This window comes from Anolis sagrei, chromosome 4 (genome assembly GCF_037176765.1).
Source record: "Anolis sagrei isolate rAnoSag1 chromosome 4, rAnoSag1.mat, whole genome shotgun sequence".
Classification (NCBI taxonomy): domain Eukaryota; kingdom Metazoa; phylum Chordata; class Lepidosauria; order Squamata; family Dactyloidae; genus Anolis; species Anolis sagrei.
Genome location: NC_090024.1, coordinates 238,522,421 through 238,542,425, shown reverse-complemented (window position 1 = coordinate 238,542,425; position 20,005 = coordinate 238,522,421). Strand labels below are relative to the sequence as shown.

General features: G+C 45.5%; 1 protein-coding gene and 1 non-coding gene across 3 annotated transcripts in view; both read left to right on the top strand.

Annotated features, from left to right (window-relative positions):
- The first annotated feature begins 4,256 nt into the window (after positions 1-4,256).
- On the top strand, positions 4,257-4,328 carry TRNAE-CUC (transfer RNA glutamic acid (anticodon CUC)). Its single transcript has one exon. It is a non-coding gene; the product is annotated as a tRNA-Glu (tRNA).
- Positions 4,329-4,560: 232 nt separating this feature from the next.
- The window catches only part of DNAJC5 (DnaJ heat shock protein family (Hsp40) member C5), a 67,130-nt gene continuing 51,685 nt past the window's right edge, over positions 4,561-20,005 (top strand). The window contains exon 1 of one of the 2 annotated variants that reach the window (XM_060771914.2): positions 4,561-4,769. The gene's annotated coding sequence lies outside the window, so the exon portion shown is untranslated. Of the gene's footprint in view, positions 4,770-8,583; positions 8,717-20,005 lie in introns of those variants that run through there. The other variant, XM_060771913.2, reaches the window with a different exon arrangement.

Below are 20,005 nucleotides of genomic sequence, written 5' to 3'. Positions count from 1 at the left end.
GCATGGGGGTATTGGGGTAACGATACAAAAGGTTTGCTAGGGTAGACCCTCTTTCACTCGGACTCAGCCCCCCCCTGAAACAAACTCAGCCCCCCCCCCCCGAATCGAAATCCTGGCTATGGGCCTGGCTGCACCAGTTTACTTTTGCCTGAGTCTACTGGGAAATGCATAGTTTCATCCTCTCCTCCAACAGCTGAGTGAACAGAGTGCAAAGATTTTTGTATATTGAACTCAGTTTGCAGCAAACTGAGGACAAAGGGGGAGGAAGAGAGAAACTGGGACATTTTAAAACCAGTTGAGAAAGTGGGACAGCAGACAATTTGGACATCTCTGGTGAATTGGGACAGTTGGAGAGTATGTACGAATACACAGAAAAAGAAGATGAAACCACATTAAATCATGCCTAGATCATTAAAACAGTGACTGGATGGCCCTCTGCTGGGAGGGCTTTGATTGCGTGTCCCTGTATGCAGAAAAGGGTTGGACCTGATGGCCTTGGAAGTTTCTTCCAACTCTAGAATTATATGATTCTTGTGATTAAAGTGGAAAAACCGCTAGACAGGTCTTTGATCAGATCCTGCAGGGCAACCCTTCTGTGTTCACAGCAGCTCAGCAAGAGATATTCTAATCGAACAGTATGAGACAGAGCACGGGCAAGGTGTGATCTTTATCATTTTTGTCCTACTTGGAATAATAAACTGGATTCCTAGGGACTGTGGGAGGAGGACAGATGAAGGAAAGCAAATATGTTATGTAAACTATCCTGACTGCTGAACTTGAAAGGCGAGGAGAAGTGGTCTGCGCTGTCTCCCCTGCTAGGATCCTGCATGCAGCTGAGATATGACAGGATATTTGCATGCACAAGCATAGACGGCAATGGAGCATGCACTGGGCCCTAGGTTAAATCAGCGTTCCTATGTATCCATAATCTATAGGCTGGTAGCTAATCCTTTCTATGCATATCCTGCAATTTATTTAACTTTTTGGGGTCCTCATTCCAAAATTGCTTAGATGTTGTAGTTGAAAACCCACAATAATTTTGAATTTTGTATGCACTTTTGGTCCAGATCCATCAAGCCACGTAGGAGCCTTTGTAGTACAAACACACCAGTAAACACATATATGTACACACTTTAGTTTATAGATATGTCAATATATGTGACATATATGATATGACATATCTATAAACCAAGGTATGTCCTTATCTATAAGCCAAAATATGTACATATGTATTTGCTGGTTTGTTATACACACACATACATATACACACACATACACACTTCTTTCTTAGGAAAATAGGAAAAGGGCAAGTGGCCTTGGTTATAAATTTGCTAAGTCACCAGTACTGCAATGGGTTAAACCCTTGTGTTGGCAGGACTGAAGACCGACAGGTCGGAGATTCAAATCTGGGGAGAGCGTGGATGAGCTCCCTCTGTCAGCTCCAGCTCCCAATGCAGGGACATGAGAGAAGTATCCCACAAGGATGGTAAAACATCAAAACATCTGTGTGTCCCCTGGGCAATGTCCTTGCAGATGGCCAATTATCTCACACCAGAAGTGACTTGCAGTTTCTAAAGTCACTCCTGGCACAAAAAAAAAGTCAATGACATTAAAATCGTATTTCCAATCCTATATTTGCAGTCTGAATCACTATATTCCAGAATTTAATATTTGATACGAGCTGGGGATGCAACTACTGTAGAATTAATGCAGTTTGATACTACTTTTAACACTCTCTCTGACGGAGAAGGCGAAAAATATTGCAAAACTATAACTCCCATTGCATTGAGCTGGTTAAATGTGCATTCATTCTGCAGTGCAGGTGCAATCTTGTATCTGAAATGCTCGGGCTTTAAAGGGGACAGAGAGCAAGAGGAAAAGAAAGTGAAAGGAATCTTGAATGTTTAACGTGGATCCTGTTTGAACCAAGTTGGAAAGAAGTCAGAGTAAGATTGTCCTCCATGGTCGGTGTCCTGGCGGTGGGTCCGTAGGTGACTGTGGAGCCCTATCCTTGATCTGTATCTTCTCCCGCAGTGAAGGCATCAGTTTCCAGGTAGAAGGTCCCAGTCTGGGTTGGCTTAATGCGCCTTCCTCTTGGCATGTTTCTCTGTTTCGCCCTCCATTCACGCCTCTTCAAATTCTACAGCACTGCTGGTCACAGCTGACCTCCAGCTGGAGCGGTCAAGGGCCAGGGCTTCCCAGTTCTCAGTGTCTCAAAGAAGTTGGCTTTGAGCCCATCTTTAAATCTCTTTTCCTGCCCACTCACAATGTTCTGTTTTCTGTTCTTGAGTTCGGAGTAGAGCAACTGATTTTGGAGATGATGGTCAGGCATTTGGACAATATGGCAGCTGGAGCAGTCAAGGGCTAGGGCTTCCCAGTTCTCAGTGTCTATGCCAGAGTTTTTAAGGTTGGCCTTGAGCCCATCCTTGAATCTCTTTTCCTGCCCACCAACATCCCGTTTTCCGTTCTTGAGTTCGGAGTAGAGCAACTGATTTGGGGGATTGTGGTTGGGCATCTGGACATCGTGGCTGGTCCAGTGGAGTTGATGGCAGAGGACCATCACTTCAATGCTGGTGGTCTTTGCTTCTTTCAGCACGCTGACATTTGTCCGCCTGTCTTCCCAAGAGATTTGCAGGATTTTTCAGAGACAGCGCTGATGGAATCGTTCCAGGACTGTCCACGTCTTGCAGGCGTATAGCAGGGTTGGGAGGACAATAGCTTTATAAACAAGACCCTTGGTCTCCCTACGGATGTCCCGGTCCTCAAACACTCTGCTCCATTCGGAAAAAGTGGAGCTTAGGCAGTGTTGTATTTCAGTGTCAAATTGAGATTAAGACTGATATTTCAAATGTAATTTCTGTAGTTTTTTTTGTGTGTGCAAAAGTGTATGTCCAAGGGGAAAGGGCAGAGCGTGGGAGTGGGCTTAATCAATAAAATAAAATATATATATATATACACTTATAATAATAATAATAGTAATAATTAATAATGATCGTGCCATTACTGCTCAAGCAGGGAGCTTTGAGATGGTAGAACAGAAGCTCTCCGAAGCTCTAGGTGCTCTTACTGCCTATTACAGGGAAAACCAGCTGATCCCTAATCCATCAAAAACACAGACATGCGCCTTTCACCTTACGAACAGACAAGCATCCCGAGCTCTGAAGTTCACCTGGGAAGGAATCCCACTGGAGCATTGCAGCACACCCAAATACCTGGGAGTCACTCTGGACCGTGCTCTGACCTACAAGAAGCACTGCCTGAACATCAAGCAAAAAGTGGGCGCTAGAAACAAGATCATACGAAAGCTGACTGGCACAACCTGGGGATCACAACCAGACACAGTGAAGACATCTGCCCTTGCGCTGTGCTACTCTGCTGCTGAGTACGCATGCCCAGTGTGGAACACATCTCACCACACTAAAACAGTAGATGTGGCTCTTAATGATGTGGCATTATTACAGGGTGTCTGTGCCCCACACCACTGGAGAAATTACACTGCACCACCTGACATCTGCCGGGAAGTAGCAGCCAATAGTGAAAGGACCAAGGCCGAGACATCTCCAGCTCATCCCCTGTTTGGGTATCAGCCAGCACGTCAACGACTTAAATCAAGACATATTTTTCTGAGATCTACAGAGACACTCGCTGGAACACTCCAGCAAGCAAGAGTCCAAAAGTGGCAGGCCCAAACCCAGCACCTCAATCCGTGGGTGATACCAGATGAGAGACTCCCCCCTGGGCACACAGAGGACTGGGCGACTTGGAAGGCGTTGAACAGACTGCGCTCTGGCACCACAAGATGCAGAGCCAACCTCAAGAAATGGGGCTACAAAGTGGAATCCTCGACATGCGAGTGCGGAGAAGAGCAAACCACTGGCCACCTGCTGCAATGCAACCTGAGCCCTGTCATATGCACAATGGAGGACCTTCTTGCAGCAACACCAGAGGCACTCCAAGTGGCCAGATACTGGTCAAAGGACATTTAACCAACTACCAAGTTTGCAAAATCTGTGTGTTTGTTTTCCTTTTCTTTTTAATCTGTGTGTTTGTTTCGCTCTGTTAGAATTGTAATACAATGGTATGGTTGCTGATGACACGATAAATAAATAGTAATAATAAAATACAATAATAAAATAATAATAAAATATAATTTAAATATTATATAATAATAATAATATAAATAAATATATACACTTGTAAAAAAAAATCCCCATTGCATTGAGAAGTAAGGGAGCAGGAAGCACTCCAAACAGCTTTCCCTGGTGGTCTAGTGGTTAGGATTCGGCGCTCTCACCGCCGCGGCCCGGGTTCGATTCCCGGTCAGGGAAAAAGATTTTTAATTTCATTAATTTCCTTTTTTTTAATTACTACTTTCAGAATGTTTCACCTTCAAGATGCAAGACTTTGCAAAGGGGTGAAATAAATTTATCATGGTTTAAAATGTCAAAATATAGTAGTAGGTGGCTCTGGCAAGGGCTGCCTCTGCCCCCTCCAGTTAGTTGAGCCCGGATTTGCCCTGCAGTGTAATCGGATTGCTGCAAAAGGAGGCTGCCAAAGAGGAGGAGGAGGAGGAGGAAGAAGCAGCAGCAGCAAGAGGCAAGGCTGCATCCCTTCTGCGACAGCCAGGCACCTTCCTTGCTCTTTTTGCACCTCCTTGGCTTGGGAAAGGGCTTTACTCTTTAGTAGACCCATGGCTAGGGCTGGCTGCAGGGCACTGGAGTGTGCTTTGGCCCTTTAAGGCTCCAGGAGACTCCCTCGCTGGCAACACGGTAAGGAACCCCTTGCAGGAGGATTTGTTTGCATTGCAAGGAAAATAAAGCAGGAAAGTAGGCCATGGGTGCAGAAAGGTGGGGCATGGAGAAACCTGCAGGGATGGCAATGCATGGCAAGGCAATGCAATTGGCATACAAACTCCCCTGCAATGTCAGCAGGAAAAAGCCTCTCCTAGTAATGCAATTCCCTGCATTGTCTGGAGCAGGGATGCCCTCCCTCCCCTTGGAAGGAGAATCCCCCAGACGCGCATGCGCACTGGCTCCTTTCTCAATGCCTGCATGCATGCTTTGAGGTTCTGTATACATTAGGTATGTCTGTGGTCAATGGAAGGGGCTACATCACTTCCAGCAGGGGTGGGTGTCAAAGCCATTTGCATTGAGAGCCACATCATACTTATGGCTGCTTTCAAAGGGAGATTGAATCTGAAGCTTTGCACACTCCTACCAAATATATATCAGGATTGTGTGTGTGTGTGTGTATGTACATAATAATATGTATACACAAAATATATATCAGAATATTATATGCACACACACACACCAAATATATATATCAGGATTCTGGGCTTTGCACACACCTATCAAATATAAATCAGGATTGTGTGTATATGTACGTATATGTGTGTGTGTGTGTATGTTGTTCATTCGTTCAGTCGTCTCTTCGTGACCTCATGGACCAGCCCACGCCAGAGCTCCCTGTCGGCCGTCCCTCACATGTTGTGGATTCCACTTTGTGGCCCCATTTCTTAAGGTTGGCTCTGCATCTTGTGGTGCCAGAGCGCAGTCTGTTCTGCGCCTTCCAAGTCGCCCAGTCTTCTGTGTGCCCAGGGGGGAGTCTCTCATCTGGTATCAGCCATTGGTTGAAGTTCTGGGTTTGAGCCTGCCACTTTTGGACTCTCGCTTGCTGAGGTGTTCCAGCGAGTGTCTCTGTAGAAAACTATGTCTAGATTTAAGTCTTTGATGTGCTGGCTGATACCCAAACAGGGGATGAGCTGGAGATGTCTCTGCCTTGGTCCTTTCACTATTGGCTGCAACTTCCCGGCGGATGTCAGGTGGTGCAATACCGGCTAAGCAGTGTAATTTCTCCAGTGGTGTAGGGCACAGACAACCCGTGATAATGTGGCATGTCTCATTAAGAGCCACATCCACTGTTTTAGTGTGGTGAGATGTGTTCCACACTGGGCATGCGTACTCAGCAGCACAGTAGCAAAGCGCAAGGGCAGATGTCTTCACTGTGTCTGGTTGTGGTCCCCAAGTTGTGTCAGTCAGCTTTCGTATGATATTGTTTCTAGTTTCTAGCACTGCCAGATGTTCTTGTAGGTAAGAGCATGGTCCAGAGTGACTCCCAGGTATTTGTGTGCGCTGCAGTGCTCCAGTGGGATTCCTTCCCAGGTAATCCTCAGAGCTCGGGATGCTTGTCTGTTCTTAAGGTGAAAGGCACATGTCTGTGTTTTAGATGGATTAGGGATCAGTTGGTTTTCCCTGTAATAGGCAGTAAGAGCACCTAGAGCTTCGGAGAGCTTCTGTTCGACCGTCTCAAAGTTCCCTGCTTGAGCGGTAATGGCACGATCATCAGCATAGATGAAACTCTCTGTCCCTTCTGGCAGTGGCTGATCATTTATGTAAATGTTGAACATGGATGGAGCAAGCACGCTCCCCTGAGGCAGGCCGTTCTTCTGTTTCCGCCATCTGCTTCTCTGGCCCTGGAACTCAACAAAAAAGCTCCTGTTTTGTAGCAGGTTTCCTATGAGGTGGGTGAGATGGTAATCCTTTGTGATATTGTACATTTTTCTCAGGAGAAGGCGGTGGTTCACCACCACCCTCATCATTATATCTTTCATTATTCTTACATTTATTATTATTATTACACTATTAAATATTCCAAAAGCTTTGGAAAACAAGAAAGTATTGAATTGAGATACCATCACCACCATATCTGTCATTATTATTACATTTATTATTATTATTATTATTATTATTATTATTACACTATTAAATATTCCAAAAGTTTTGGAAAACCAAATTGAGACCTCATCCCTATGGCTAGCATCCTTATCAGTTGTTGTTATTCATTCGTTCAGTCATCTCCGACTGTTCGTGACCTCATGGACCAGCCCACGCCAGAGCTCCCTGTTTGCCGTCACCACCCCCAGCTCCTTCAAGGTCAGTCCAGTCACTTCAAGGATGCCATCCATCCATCTTGCCCTTGGTCGGCCCCTCTTCCTTTTGCCTTCCACTTTCCCCAGCATCATCGTCTTCTCCAGGCTTTGCTGTCTCCTCATGATGTGGCCAAAGGACTTCAACTTTGTCTCTAGTATCCTTCCCTCCAATGAGCAGTCGGGCTTTATTTCCTGGAGGATGGACTGGTTGGATCTTCTCGCAGTCCAAGGCACTCTCAGAACTTTCCTCCAGCACCACAGTTCAAAAACATCTATCTTCCTTCGCTCAACCTTCCCTAAGGTCCAGCTCTCATATCCGTAGGTGACTACAGGGAATACCATGGCTTTGACTAGGCGGATCTTTGTTGCCAGTCTGATGTCTCTACTCTTTACTAGTTTATCGAGACTGGACATTGCTCTCCTCCCAAGAAGGAAGCGTCTTCTGATTTCCTGGCCACAGTCTGCATCTGCAGTCATTTTTGCACCTAGAAATACAAAGTCTGTCACGGCCTCCATGTTTTCTCCCTCTATTTTCCAGTTGTCAATCATTCTTGTTGCCATAATCTTGGTTTTTTTGATGTTTAGCTGCAACCCGGCTTTTGCGCTTTCTTCTTTCACCTTGATTAGAAGGCTCCTCAGCTCCTCCTCGCTTTCGGCCATCAGAGTGGTGTCATCTGCATATCTGAGGTTGTTAATGTTTCTTCCAGCAATTTTCACCCCAGCCTTGCATTCCTCAAGCCCCGCACATCCTCGCATGATGTGTTCTGCATACAAGTGAAAAAGGTTGGGTGAGAGGATGCAGCTTTGCCGTACGCCTTTCCCAATCTTGAACCAGTCTGTTGTTCCGTGGTCAGTTCTTACTGTTGCTCCTTGGTCCTTGTACAGATTCCTCAGGAGAGAGGGAAGGGGGCTTGGGATGCCCATCCCACCAAGAACTTGCCACAATTTATTATGATCCACACAGTCAAAGGCTTTAGAGTAGTCAATGAAGCAGAAGTAGATGTTTTTCTGAAACTCCCTGCCTTTCTCCATTATCCAGCGGATATTGGCAATCTGGTCTCTCGTTCCTCTGCCTTTTCTAAACCCAGCTTGAACATCTGGCAACTCTCGCTCCATGTCTTGCTGGAGTCTTCCTTGCAGGATCTTGAGCATTGCCTTACTGGCATGATGAGAAATAAGGGCCACTGTACGGAAGTTGGAGCAGTCTTTCGCATTTCCCTTTTTTGGTATGGGGATAGAAGTTGATTTTTTCCAGTCTGATGGCCATTACACTATTATATATTCCAAAAGCTTTGGAAAACAAGAAAGTATTGAATTGAGATATCATCACCACCATATCTGTCATTACTATTATTATTATTATTATTATACTATTAAATATTCCAAAAGCTTTGGAAAACCAAATTGAGACCTCATCCCTATGGCTATCATCCTTATCAGTAGCAACACTATTATATCATTCCCCAATCCCCAAGCTCCTCCCCTTTGGAAGTGGAAAGGGCCAGGTGCCTGGCGCGCGCATGCGCAGTCTTGGCTGCGGCGGGCGCACACACTGTCTCAATCACTCTCTCTCTCTCGCGCGCGCGCGCGCTCGCATGCGCGCTCCCGGGCCTCTGCTTCGGAACGTTGGGAGCGTGCCCCCGGCGGCCCTCTCGTGCGCGCGCACGCAAGCACGCACGTACGCCCGTACGTCGCTCAATCTCCTCTCTGCTGTTCTCCTCAGCTCAGCTCTTCTCTTCTCTCTGGGTGTCATTCTGATTTTTCCTGTCGGCGAAGAGGAGACAGGTGAGGAGGAGGAGGAGGAGGAAGAGGAGGAAAAAAGGAGGCGTCTCTGAGGCGCTTCTTGGAGGAGGGAGGCCTCGGGAAGAAGGCAGGCAGGCAGGCAGGCCGGGCTGCGGTGAGGCGGGGGCGGTGCGGAGGACGAGGAGGAGGCCTGAGGGGAAAACTGGAAAAAGGGGGCGCTTCTGAGGAAAGGGGGCCTCACTCTGAAGCCATCTTGGGTAAACATGCATGAGGAACTGGGGGGAGAAGAGGCAGGGAGTTGTTGTCATTATTATTATTATTATATTTACCTGCACCCCGCTTTATCTCCCCAAAGAGGGCCCAAAATCAGCTTCAATGGGGCCCAGAAGTGAGGCCTGGCAGAGGTGTGGCCTCAGGTGAAGGACGGTGTGGAGGAAAAGGGTCCTGAGGCAAACCTGAAGGGTCCAGGGAATGGCCCTGAAGTGATACATGGGGTGGTTGGTTGTGGGGACCTGAGGTGAATATGACCCTGATGTGAATCCTGGCCAAGGTGTGGCCACAGGTGAAGGAAGGTATGGAGGAAAAGGGCCCTGAAGTGTTACCTGGCATGGTTGGTTGTGGGGACCTGGTGCTGAGGTAAAATATGGAAGGGAATAGGACCCTGAAGTGAAGCCTCAGGTGAAGGACAGTGTGGAGGAAAATGGTTCTGAGGCAAACCTAAGGGACCCAGGAAATGGCCCTGAAGTGATATTATTATTATTATTTTATTTTATTATTATTTTATTTTGGGAGGGCGTTCCCCGACTTTGGAACGCCCTCCCAAAAGATCTCAGACAGGCCCCTACTCTAGCCGTTTTCAGAAGGAATTTAAAAACTTGGCTGTTCCGTTGTGCCTTCTCAGACTAGGAACCCCCACCCCAAGTCCTAGTAGCACCTTAGCATAACTAATTGTCGCTGCACACTGCACTTTTAATCCCACGTGCCTCCTGCCATTTCAGCACTTTTAACCCTTGTACCCCAGTGCGCCGGCCGAACCAGTTTTAATAATGTCTTGATGTACTGCTATTGTTGTTATTTTGCTTATTGTTTGATTTGCTTTGTTATTGTGGTGTTATGTTATTTTGTTTATTGCTGATTTGCTTGCTATTGTGATGTTATGCTCTCTATTGTATTGTTGTTTTGAGGCTTCGGCCTGTATAAGCCGCATCGAGTCCTTCGGGAGATGCTAGCGGGGTACAAATAAAGTTAATAATAATAATAATAATAATAAATAATAATAAAGGGAATAGGACCCCGAAGTGAAGCCTGGAAGAGGTGTGGCCTCAAGTGAAGGAAGGTGTGGAGGAAAAGGGTCTTGAGGCAAACCTTAGGGACCCAGGAAATGGCACTGAAGTAATACAAGGGGTGGTCGCTTGTGGGGACCTGAGGTGAATATGACCCTGAAGTGAAGCCAGGCAGAGGTGTGTCCTCAGGTGAAGGAAGGTATGGAGGAAAAGGGCCCTGAAGTGATACCTGGCGTGGTTGGTTGTGGGGACCTGGTGCTGAGGTAAAATATGGGAGGGAATAGTACTCCGAAGTGAGGCCTGGCAGAGGTGTGGCCTCAGGTGAGGGAAGGTGTGGAGGAAAACGGTCCTGAGGCAAACCTGAGTGGTCCAGGGAATGGCCCTGAAGTGAAGCATGGGGTGGTTGGTTGTGGGGACTTGGTGCTGAGGTGAATATGGGAGGGAACAGGACCCTGAAGTGCAGCCTGGCAGAGGTGTGGCCTCAGGTGAAGGACGGTGTGAAGAAAAAGGGCCTTGAGGCAAACCTTAGGGGCCCAGGAAATGGCCCTGAAGTGTAGCATGGGGTGGTTGGTTGTGGGGACCTGGTGCTGAGGTGAAATATGGGAGGGAATAGGACCCTGAAGTGCAGCTTGGCAGAGGTGTGGCATCAGGTGAAGGAAGGTGTGGAGGAAAAGGGCCCTGAGGCAAACCTGAGAGGCAAGGAAATGGCCCTGAAGTGAAGCTTGTGGTGGTTGGTTGTGGGGACCTGGTGCTGAGGTAAAATATGGGAGGGAATATGACCCTGAAGTATCTTTATTGTGTCAGGAGCAACCAGACATTTATATTACATTTTTAACAAAACAAATAAACAAACAGACAAAACACAAAGTTTGCAAGCTTGGTAGTTGATTAAATGTCTTTTGACCAGTATCTGACCACTTGGAGTGCCTCTGGTGTTGCTGCAAGGAGGTCCTCCATTGTGCATGTAGCAGGGCTCAGGTTGCATTGCAGCAGGTGGTCAGTGGTTTGCTCTTCTCCACAAGTGAAACCTGAAGTGAAGCCTGGCAGAGGTGTGGCCTCAGGTGAAAGAAGGTGTGGAGGAAAAGGGCCCTGAGGCAAACCTGAGAGGCCCAGGAAATGTGATACATGAAGTGAAGCATGGGGTGGTCGCTTGTGGGAACTTGGTGCTGAGGTGAAATATGGGAGGGAATAGGACACCGAAGTGAAGCCTGGCAGAGGTGTGGCCTCAGGTGGAGGACGGTGTGGAGGAAAAGGGTCCTGAGGCAAACCTGAGGGCTCCAGGAAATGGCCCTGAAGTGATACATGGGGTGGTTGGTTGTGGGGACCTGCTGCTGAGGTAAAATAAGGAAGGGAATAGAACCCTGAAGTGAAGCCTGGCAAGGGTGTGGCCTCAGGTGAAGGAAGGTGTGGAGGAAAAGGGCCCTGAAGCAAACCTTAGGGGCCCAGGAAATGGCCCTGAAGTGAAGCATGGGGTGGATGGTTGTGGGGATCTGGTGCTGAGGTAAAATATGGAAGGGAATATGACCCTGAAGTGAAGCCTGGCAGAGGTGTGGGGAACTGGCGCTGAGGTAAAATATGGGAGGGAAAAGGACCCCGAAGTGAAGCCTGGCAGAGGTGTTCAGACTTGGTGCTGAGGTGAAATATGGGAGGGAATAGGACACTGAAGTGAAGCCTGGCAGAGGTGGAGCCTCCCGTGAAGGAAGGTGTGAAGGAACAGAGCCCTGAGGCAAACCTAAGGGGCCCAGGAAATGTCCCTGAAGTGATACATGGGGTGGTTGGTTGTGGGGACCTGATTTGAATATGACCCTGATGTGAATATGGCCCTGAAGTGAAGCCTGGCAGAGCTGTGTCCTCAGATGAAGGAAGGTGTGGAGGAAAAGGGTCCTGAGGCAAACCTGAGGGGCCCAGAAAATGGCCGTGAAGTGATACATGGGGTGTTTGGATGTGGGGACCTGATGCTGAGTTAAAATATGGGAGGAAATAGGACTCTGAACTGAAGCCTGGCAGAGGTGGGGCCCCAGGTGAAGGAAGGTATGGAGGAATAGGGCCCTGAGGCCAAACTAAAGGGCTCAAGGTGAACAATGGCGGGAATTAATGAATGAGACTTTCATTCAGACCTCACAACCTCTGAGGATGCCTGCCATAGATGCAGGCGAAATGTCAGGAGAGAATGCTTCTGAAACATGGCCATACAGCCTGGAAAACTCACATCAAACCCAAATGAGACTTTATTTCTATCCCGCCCTATCTGTCTCCCTAGTGGGGACTCAGGGCAGCTTACAACATATAGAAGGTCAGACATTCAATGCCATATGAAAATACAAAATAACATAAACCAAAAGATAGACCCTATTAACATTAACTTACACAGTAGTACCATTAAAACATCCCAGCTGCTGTCATAGTTAGGTTCATTTAAATTTTTTCCCATTTAGGTTGCTATTGAGTTTTCCGGCCTGTCTGGCCATATTCTAGAAGCATTCTCTCCTGATATTTCACCCATGTCTATGGCAGGCATCCTCAGAGGTTGTGAGATCTGTTGGAAACAAGGCAAGTGGGGTTTATATCACTGGAATGATGCCCAGGGTGGGAGAAAGTGTGAATGCTGCAATTGATCACATTGATTAGCACTGAATGGCCTTGCAGCTTCAAGGCTTGGCAGCTTCCTACCTGGGGGAATCTCATGTAAATCCTCCATCCATTGGATAGCAATATATTTAACCATTTTCAGAGGCCAGGTTTTAAATTCTTTCCTAAAGATCAATAGTGTGGGAGCCTGCCTAATTTCCCTGGGGAGGGCATTCCAGTGAAGTGAAGCATGGCAGAGATGGGGCCTCAGGGTCAAGTCAGGTGTGGAGGGCCTTGAGGCAAAACCAAGGGGCCCGAGGTGGATTTCGAGCTTTGGGGAAGAAAGCGTGAGTAAAATATTGCAGGGAAGCATAATTGGAGTATAGAAGGCACCCGAAGAGATGGGGGCCTCAGGTGAAGGGAGGTGGAGATGAATAGGGCCCTAAGGCAAAACCAAGAAGCCCAAAGTGAAATTCAAGCCTTAGAGAATGGAATGTGAGTGAAATATTGCAGGGAGGCATCATTGGAGTGAAGAGTGGACCTGAAGTGGAACTTGGCAGAGATGGGGGCCTCAGATGAAGAAAGGTGTGGCTCGGGGGCACAATACATAGGACTGCCCTTGAAAAGTGTCCAGAAACTTCAATTTATCTAGAGGACTGCAGCCAGATTACTTACCAGAGCTGATTCCAGGGAGCACACCACACCCGTGCTGAAACAGCTCCATTGGCTTCCTATTTGGGTTAAATTGGTTGAGAGGAAGGCTGTAGGGAAACTCAAGATGTTTGAGAAAGATCTTGGTGTCTTTGTGGACAACAAGTTGAACATGAGCCAGTCTTGTGATGCAGCAGCTCAAAAAGCCAATAGGATTCTTAGGTGCATCAAAAGGCGTCTAGTGTCTAGATCGAGGGAAGTCATGGTGCCTCTCTATTCTGCTTTGGTTAGATCTCACCTGTAATACAGTGTCCAATTCTGGGCATCACAGTTCAAAACAGAGATTGACTCTAGGCTGGAAGGTGTCCAGAGGAGGGCAACTAAAATGATCAAGTCTGGAAACCATGAATCCTTCTGAGGAGTGTCTTAAAGAGTTGGGTCTGTTCAGCCTGCAGAAGAGAAGGTTGAAAGGAGACACGAGAGCCATGTATAAATATGTGAAAGAGTGTCATAAGGAAGAGGGAGCAGGCTTGTTTTTTGCTGCCTTGGAAACTAGGGCATGGAGCAATGGGTTCAAATTACAGAAGAGGAGATTCCACCTGAACATGAGAAAGAACTGCCTCATTAAGAGCTCTCTGCCTCGGAGTGTGATGGAAGCGCCTTCCTTGGAGGCTTTTAAACAGGCTGGATGACCATCTGTCTGGGGTGCTTTGATTGTGCTTTTCCTGCATGGCATGAGGTTGGACTAGATGGCCAATGTGGTCTCTTCGAACTCTATTATTCTATGATTCTAGGAGGGGGTGAGGCTCTGTATGGGAGGGGTGGTGGCAAATTGGGGAGGTGGGGACAGGGGCCGTGTTCAAACCAGGGTGCAGAATGCAACTCTATGGCAAAACCAAGGGGGTGGGAGTTTTAGGGAGATGAAGTTGCACAGTGGAAAAAGGTGGGGGAGTGGTAGCTATATTGGGATGTTTGGTGGTACAATTAAGCAGCAAGGAGGCACTGGGAATGGTGTCTGTGGCATTATTGTGGGATGGCGGGGTGGCTACTGTCCGTGCTCATGGCAAAATGGGGAGGGGTTGAATGCTGTGGGAGGGGATGTGGCAAATAGGGCTATGAGGGGCTTTAGCTCAGGCATGGGCAAACTTTGGCCCTCCAGGTGTTACGGACTTCAGGTCTTACAATTCCTGACAGCCAGCCATAGCTGTTCAGCAGTGGAATATGCTGCTTTGGAATCTAGTGAAGTTTCCTTCTCTGGAGATTTTTAGGCAGAGGCAGGATGGCTATCTGTCAAGAGTGCTTTAATTATGTTTTCCTGCATGGCAAAATGGGGTTGGACTGGATAACCCTTGTGGTTTCTTCCAATTTATGAAAGGTAAAACTGATATCAGGAGAGAGGGGGCAGGGCAGGTTGGCTGGTAAGGGATATTAGGAAAGGCGGGCAGGGGTGGTAGAAAACAATGGACGAGAAAGGCTTGAAAGAGGGACACTAAATGGGACTTGGATGGAGGGCAGTGTGATTGAGGAACCAAGGATGATATCAATGGGGTGGGATAGTTCGTCACTGGGGGAGGGGGATAGGGAAGCTAGTGTGGAGGAGACTGTGTATGAAATGACAGAAGTGGATGTAAGGGGCTTATATGAGCATAGGAAGGATTGCAGTGGGGCAGCTGGTGTTTGTCTGTGGGTGTGAAAGAAAATAGAAAGTGTCTGGGTAGGGAGTTTTCTGCTCCTTCCTGTATGACATAACATAACACCTCCCATTTTCTGTTTCTGCCAACTGATCACGACAACTGTGTTAATGCCAGTAGAGAGAGAAGGTGTGCCAAGAGAAAGATCTTAAGTAATTGGGAAGAAATTGGAAGGGAGTCAAGTAGAGAGGGAATGAGGGATAGATGAAGAAAAGGTGAGGCTCCCAGGCTCTGATGTCTTCTGCATGTCTGTTTCTTTTGTTGTTTTATGGTATTAGAAGAATGAGGTTGATAAAATTGTAGTTCCTGTGAGGAAGAGCTGGTGGTTATTCTTGGGAAATCTCAAGAATAGGGAACTCCTCATCTTTTTTTGCTGACACGCCTGTACTTTGTGCCAAGGGAAAGTCTGATGCTGTACGTGCTTGCATACTCCCTTCTTTTGTAGTTTGAGGTAATTAATTATTTAATATTTTCTATATATATAGTTATGATTGTTGCATGCTGGCTCAGATTAATAATGTTAAGAATGGGTGGGGAAAACAAAGAGGCTTTGCTTCTGAAATTAATGGATCCTCAGGAATATTATCTCCTTGAGTTTTATGTTGTGATGCCTTAACTGCATTTGTAAAACAAGTTTGAAAGGGTGGGTGGAACAAATTCAGTGTGTGCTCTCCCCAGACTGGTGCTGAACGGTGAACACAATTTTCTTCCAGGCCCCAGAGGTATTGCTTGCAAATGCTTCTGGATGAACTGAGCAAAGAAGATGAGTCACACACTTCATTGTCTCCCTTTATGGTTTATCGATATCTTGCAATTATAGGCATGGTGGCACAGTGCAGCTGAGCTTTATACTGAAGCCTGTTAGATATTGGATCTCACATTTCTCCTGTGGAGAAAGTGAAAGCCCTCCATGGTGGATACTGGCAGTGTTTGACACAGAAAGGACTTACTGGTTGTTACATCTTGCTCATGTTTTATACAAATGAAGTATCGGCTTGCAGTAAATGTCTCCTATTAGCTTTTGGTTTTTGTATTTTGTACTGCATCTTTGGCTGCAAGCTCTGTGATATAATGTGTATTCAAGGGTAAAGGACAAAGTCAGTACATCACTTTGAACCAGAGGGAGATGAAATCTTCCTTATCAATTCAGGCTGTTTTATTGGTGTCATTTTCTCCTTTGCTGCCAAAGAGGTGAAGCTCCCTTTAATTTAAGGCACAGTAGTTGATCACTGAAACAAAGCTTTGTAAGAAGTAGATGTCTCATCCATAAACATATATCTGTCAGGTGGTTATCTCTAAATATTTCTAAAATATATAGAGAATAGTGATAAGTTGTGTCAGCATCTTTGCCATCTCTTGAAAGGAATTAAATTCTGGGATAAAAACTAGAATGGATCTAGTGGTTGTATTATTGAGTGGATATCTACTGAATATATGCCCCTCTCCTCTACAAAAATAGTAGTAGAAGAAAAAAGGGCCTTCAATATCTGCTGGAATTTTTTCGAGGATTCCCTGTAAATAGCAAAATCCATGGAAGCCCAAGTCCCATTATATGCATTACCATAGTAAAATGGCCATTATGTACAACAAATTTAGAATAAAACTCAAATGAATGGTGGAGTTTTTTCCCTCAAATGTTTTTGAGCTGAGGTTGGTCGAACTCATCCATACAGAACCCATGTACGGTAGTCCCCAAGTTATGAACAAGATAGGTTCTATAGATTTTTTTCTTTAAGTTGAATTTGTTTTTAAATCAGAACAGGTACATTTTTAAGTATAACTCCACAGATGGATGGATAGATAGATCTAACTGGAGGTCAGCTGTGATCAGCAGTGCTACAGAATTCAAAGAGGCACGAACGGAGGGTAAAAGGGAGAATCGTACCAAGAGGAAGGCTCATCAAGCCAACCCTGACTGGGACCGCCTTCCACCTGGAAACCGATGTCCTCACTGCAGAAGAACATGCGGATCAAGAATAGGACTCCACAGCCACCTACGGACCCACTGCTAAGATCCTACACTTGGAAGACAATCATCCTTGGGCTACGAGAGATCGTCTAAGATAGCTAGCTAGCTTTGGATAGCATAGGGAAGGTTTAGCATCCCTGTGGTGTTTGTTTTGCTGTTTTCACCTCACTTTCTGTCCCAGTGATAATTGAATTTTTTAAAAATGGGTGTTTGTGGAGACAAGGATTACTGATAAAGCTTCTGGTGAGACACCTTTCTCCCATGATAACTCTTCCAGGAATGAATTTCCCTTTCTAGGGGTAGATTTCTTTCACTTCCTATTGTCTCACCCCATTCCTAACTATGAGTGATTTGTAAGTCAGATGTTTGTAACTCGGGGACTGCCTGTATGCGGAGGACTCACTGTACAAATACACTGGAATACTACCCTATACTGGATCAGATGTTTTCCATATGTGGTACACATTCCTCCAACTTAAGACCAATATTGTTTTTCAGCAGATTTGATTTAACTGAATATTTCTAGGGATGCGTCATTCATTTATTTTACAGGTTCACATCAAGCCAGTCCAATTAACAAGTTAACACATTTTCCTAAAGGAGAATAAATTTGAAGAAGCAAGGAGAGATGTGAAAGTGTCACTGTTGATTACCGGATTCATGCCACTCATGTTAATGGTGATAGAGAACCCTCCCCCCACCCCATGTCCTTCTGGTTGTTTTGGGAGAAGGGAGAGGAAAGATTCTTGGCAAACTTAGTGCAGATAGTATCCTCGATCCCTATAGGGATATCTGTACCTAGTCTCTTTGATGGGCTTTGCCAGTTGTCAAGATGTTTAGAGGTGGTGAAGAATCCTGCCAATCAGGGAACCAACAAAACAAATGCAGTTGTTAGCACTTTTGTCTGCAGTAGGTTCAGCATCAGCTAACTCTATTCCCAGCTGCAATGTACTTTCCATGCTTGAATGTTTTTGTTGTTTCCTTCCTTAGACTGTGTCCAAATGTGTATTATGTACTCACTGCAATCTGGACACACAGCATTCCTGATTATTTACTTCGAACACGGTTCTCAGAGATACCTTAGGGCTTTAAACTAAAGCAAAAGAGCTGGCATTCTACCTCACAGTTTCTCCAAAAATCCAGTTTTTGGAGTGTGACAGACTCTCTGAGGTGGCATTGCTATGGAGCTAGGAGGTGTTGTTTGTGATGGGCAGATTAGGTTGGTGGGAGATGTACAAGCCACACTGTCCTATGAGGATTCAGATACATGGGGAAAAAAGGTGATTGTCTCCTTATACCCAAAGCAGAAATGCATATATTTGTATGCGTTGTGAGCAGAGAAAAAGCCCAGTGGCCACAGCCACATGGCCAGAAATAATGCAAAAGATTGCAAACATGGACTGCTCCCCTACATTGAACTCTGTTTGCCAGAGGGGAATGTATGGCCAGTTATGCCAATCCCACCATGATATGTATGGCATTAATGGGCTCACTGTGGACAGGGAAAAGGCAGCTTGAAACATATTTTTTCATCCATATAGGCAATCCCTGTGACAGTTATGATAGCTTATGTAGTGTTCTTCACCTATTGCTTTTAGATTTGTCTTTTGTTGTCATCGGATCTTATTTGAGAGGAATTTGTTTATTCCTTTTCTCTCAGTTTATAATATTTATTTGCAACTCCAATTTTATTCTTAACCTTGGAACTCTAAATTGTGTATCAGGTCCTAGGTTTGTATTTAGTAAATTAAACTCCTGGCCATGTCTGGTGCCTCACTGCTACAACTTAGTTTTTCATATTGTAAACGAAGTCTGTAGATTATTCTTTTGTAGACCACTCCCCTTCCCACTTTCACAGATTGTGGCATTTTCTTTTACCTTGTAAACTAAGTCTGTATGTCCACAATAAGTGCTGTAACATTCCTTCCTTACAAAATGAGGTAAGTTTGGAAATCAGTTAGGCAAGGAAATAACTGCAAAACTTTTGTAGGCAGTTGCTTAACTATATCTGGACTAATAATGAAATGGCAGTTAATGAAAGTAGGGCCCAGTGTTTGAATATTTACTTCTAATTTTATTGTTATGTGCTTTCAAGTGCTTTCTGACCTATGGTGTTCCTGTTTTCTTGGGGGATTTCTTTAGTAAGATTTGTTCAGAGCATGATTGCCTTTGGCTTCTGATGAGGCTGAGAATGTGAGTGGCCCAAGGCCACCCATTGGGTTTCTGTGGTCGCACACCACACAGTTTCTCTGGTTTCTGATTAGGGCCTACAGTTTTGTGGATAGAATCATTTGAATTGCACAGTTGCTGATATCAAGTGAACTGCTTTATTGCTTACCTCTCAGAATAAGAGAATTATTTGGGTTAACTAATTCTGTTCTCTTGTATTGTGTAAACAGAGAACAATCTCATAGTGATTTATGCTATCTTTCTCTACCCTATAGGTAATCTGTTACATATGAAATGAATAATAGAAGCTGACAACTGATGCATGGATGTGTCATTACTGAGCAGAGCAGAATAAGAGACTGATATTTGTATTCAAATGAGGAGAAACCTTTATAAAGGCACAGTTGTTATTAGACCTTTCAATACTCCATATGTATGTGACAGAAGCTTGAGGTTAGGGAAATAATGAACATTGTGGAGCAAAAACATGACAGATAAAATTGTTAGAGAACATTAGGGACACAAAACAGAAGGTGCTGTCAGAATGTAGTGGTCTAGAAATGGAGAGTGAAACATTCTACATCTAGACCTGCTGAAAATGAGGTTGAGTACTTATTACAAGGGTATCATTTTGCTCCTATGGCCAATCTCTGCATTCATGGGACCAGGACTGTCCAGTTAAATACCAGTATTCTATGTATTGATTTATTCCAAGTATTTGTAGCCATTCCTGAAGTTTTCAACAAATCTCTGTGGTGGTGTGCAGGTGACATGTATGTCGCATCTGTGTGTGATAGCACATAAGGTCTCTGGAAATATGCCATGATCACTGGAAAGTGAATTTTACTTTTGGAATTCTGCATGTATACTCTCTCCTCCCTTCCAACCTTGTGCACCCCTCCATGTCCTGGGAGATAGGCATAGTGCTAAGCATGAAGGCTGAATTGAAACAGAAGGTCTCTTGGGGAAATTATATGTCTTCTTTTTTTCTTTAAAGTGT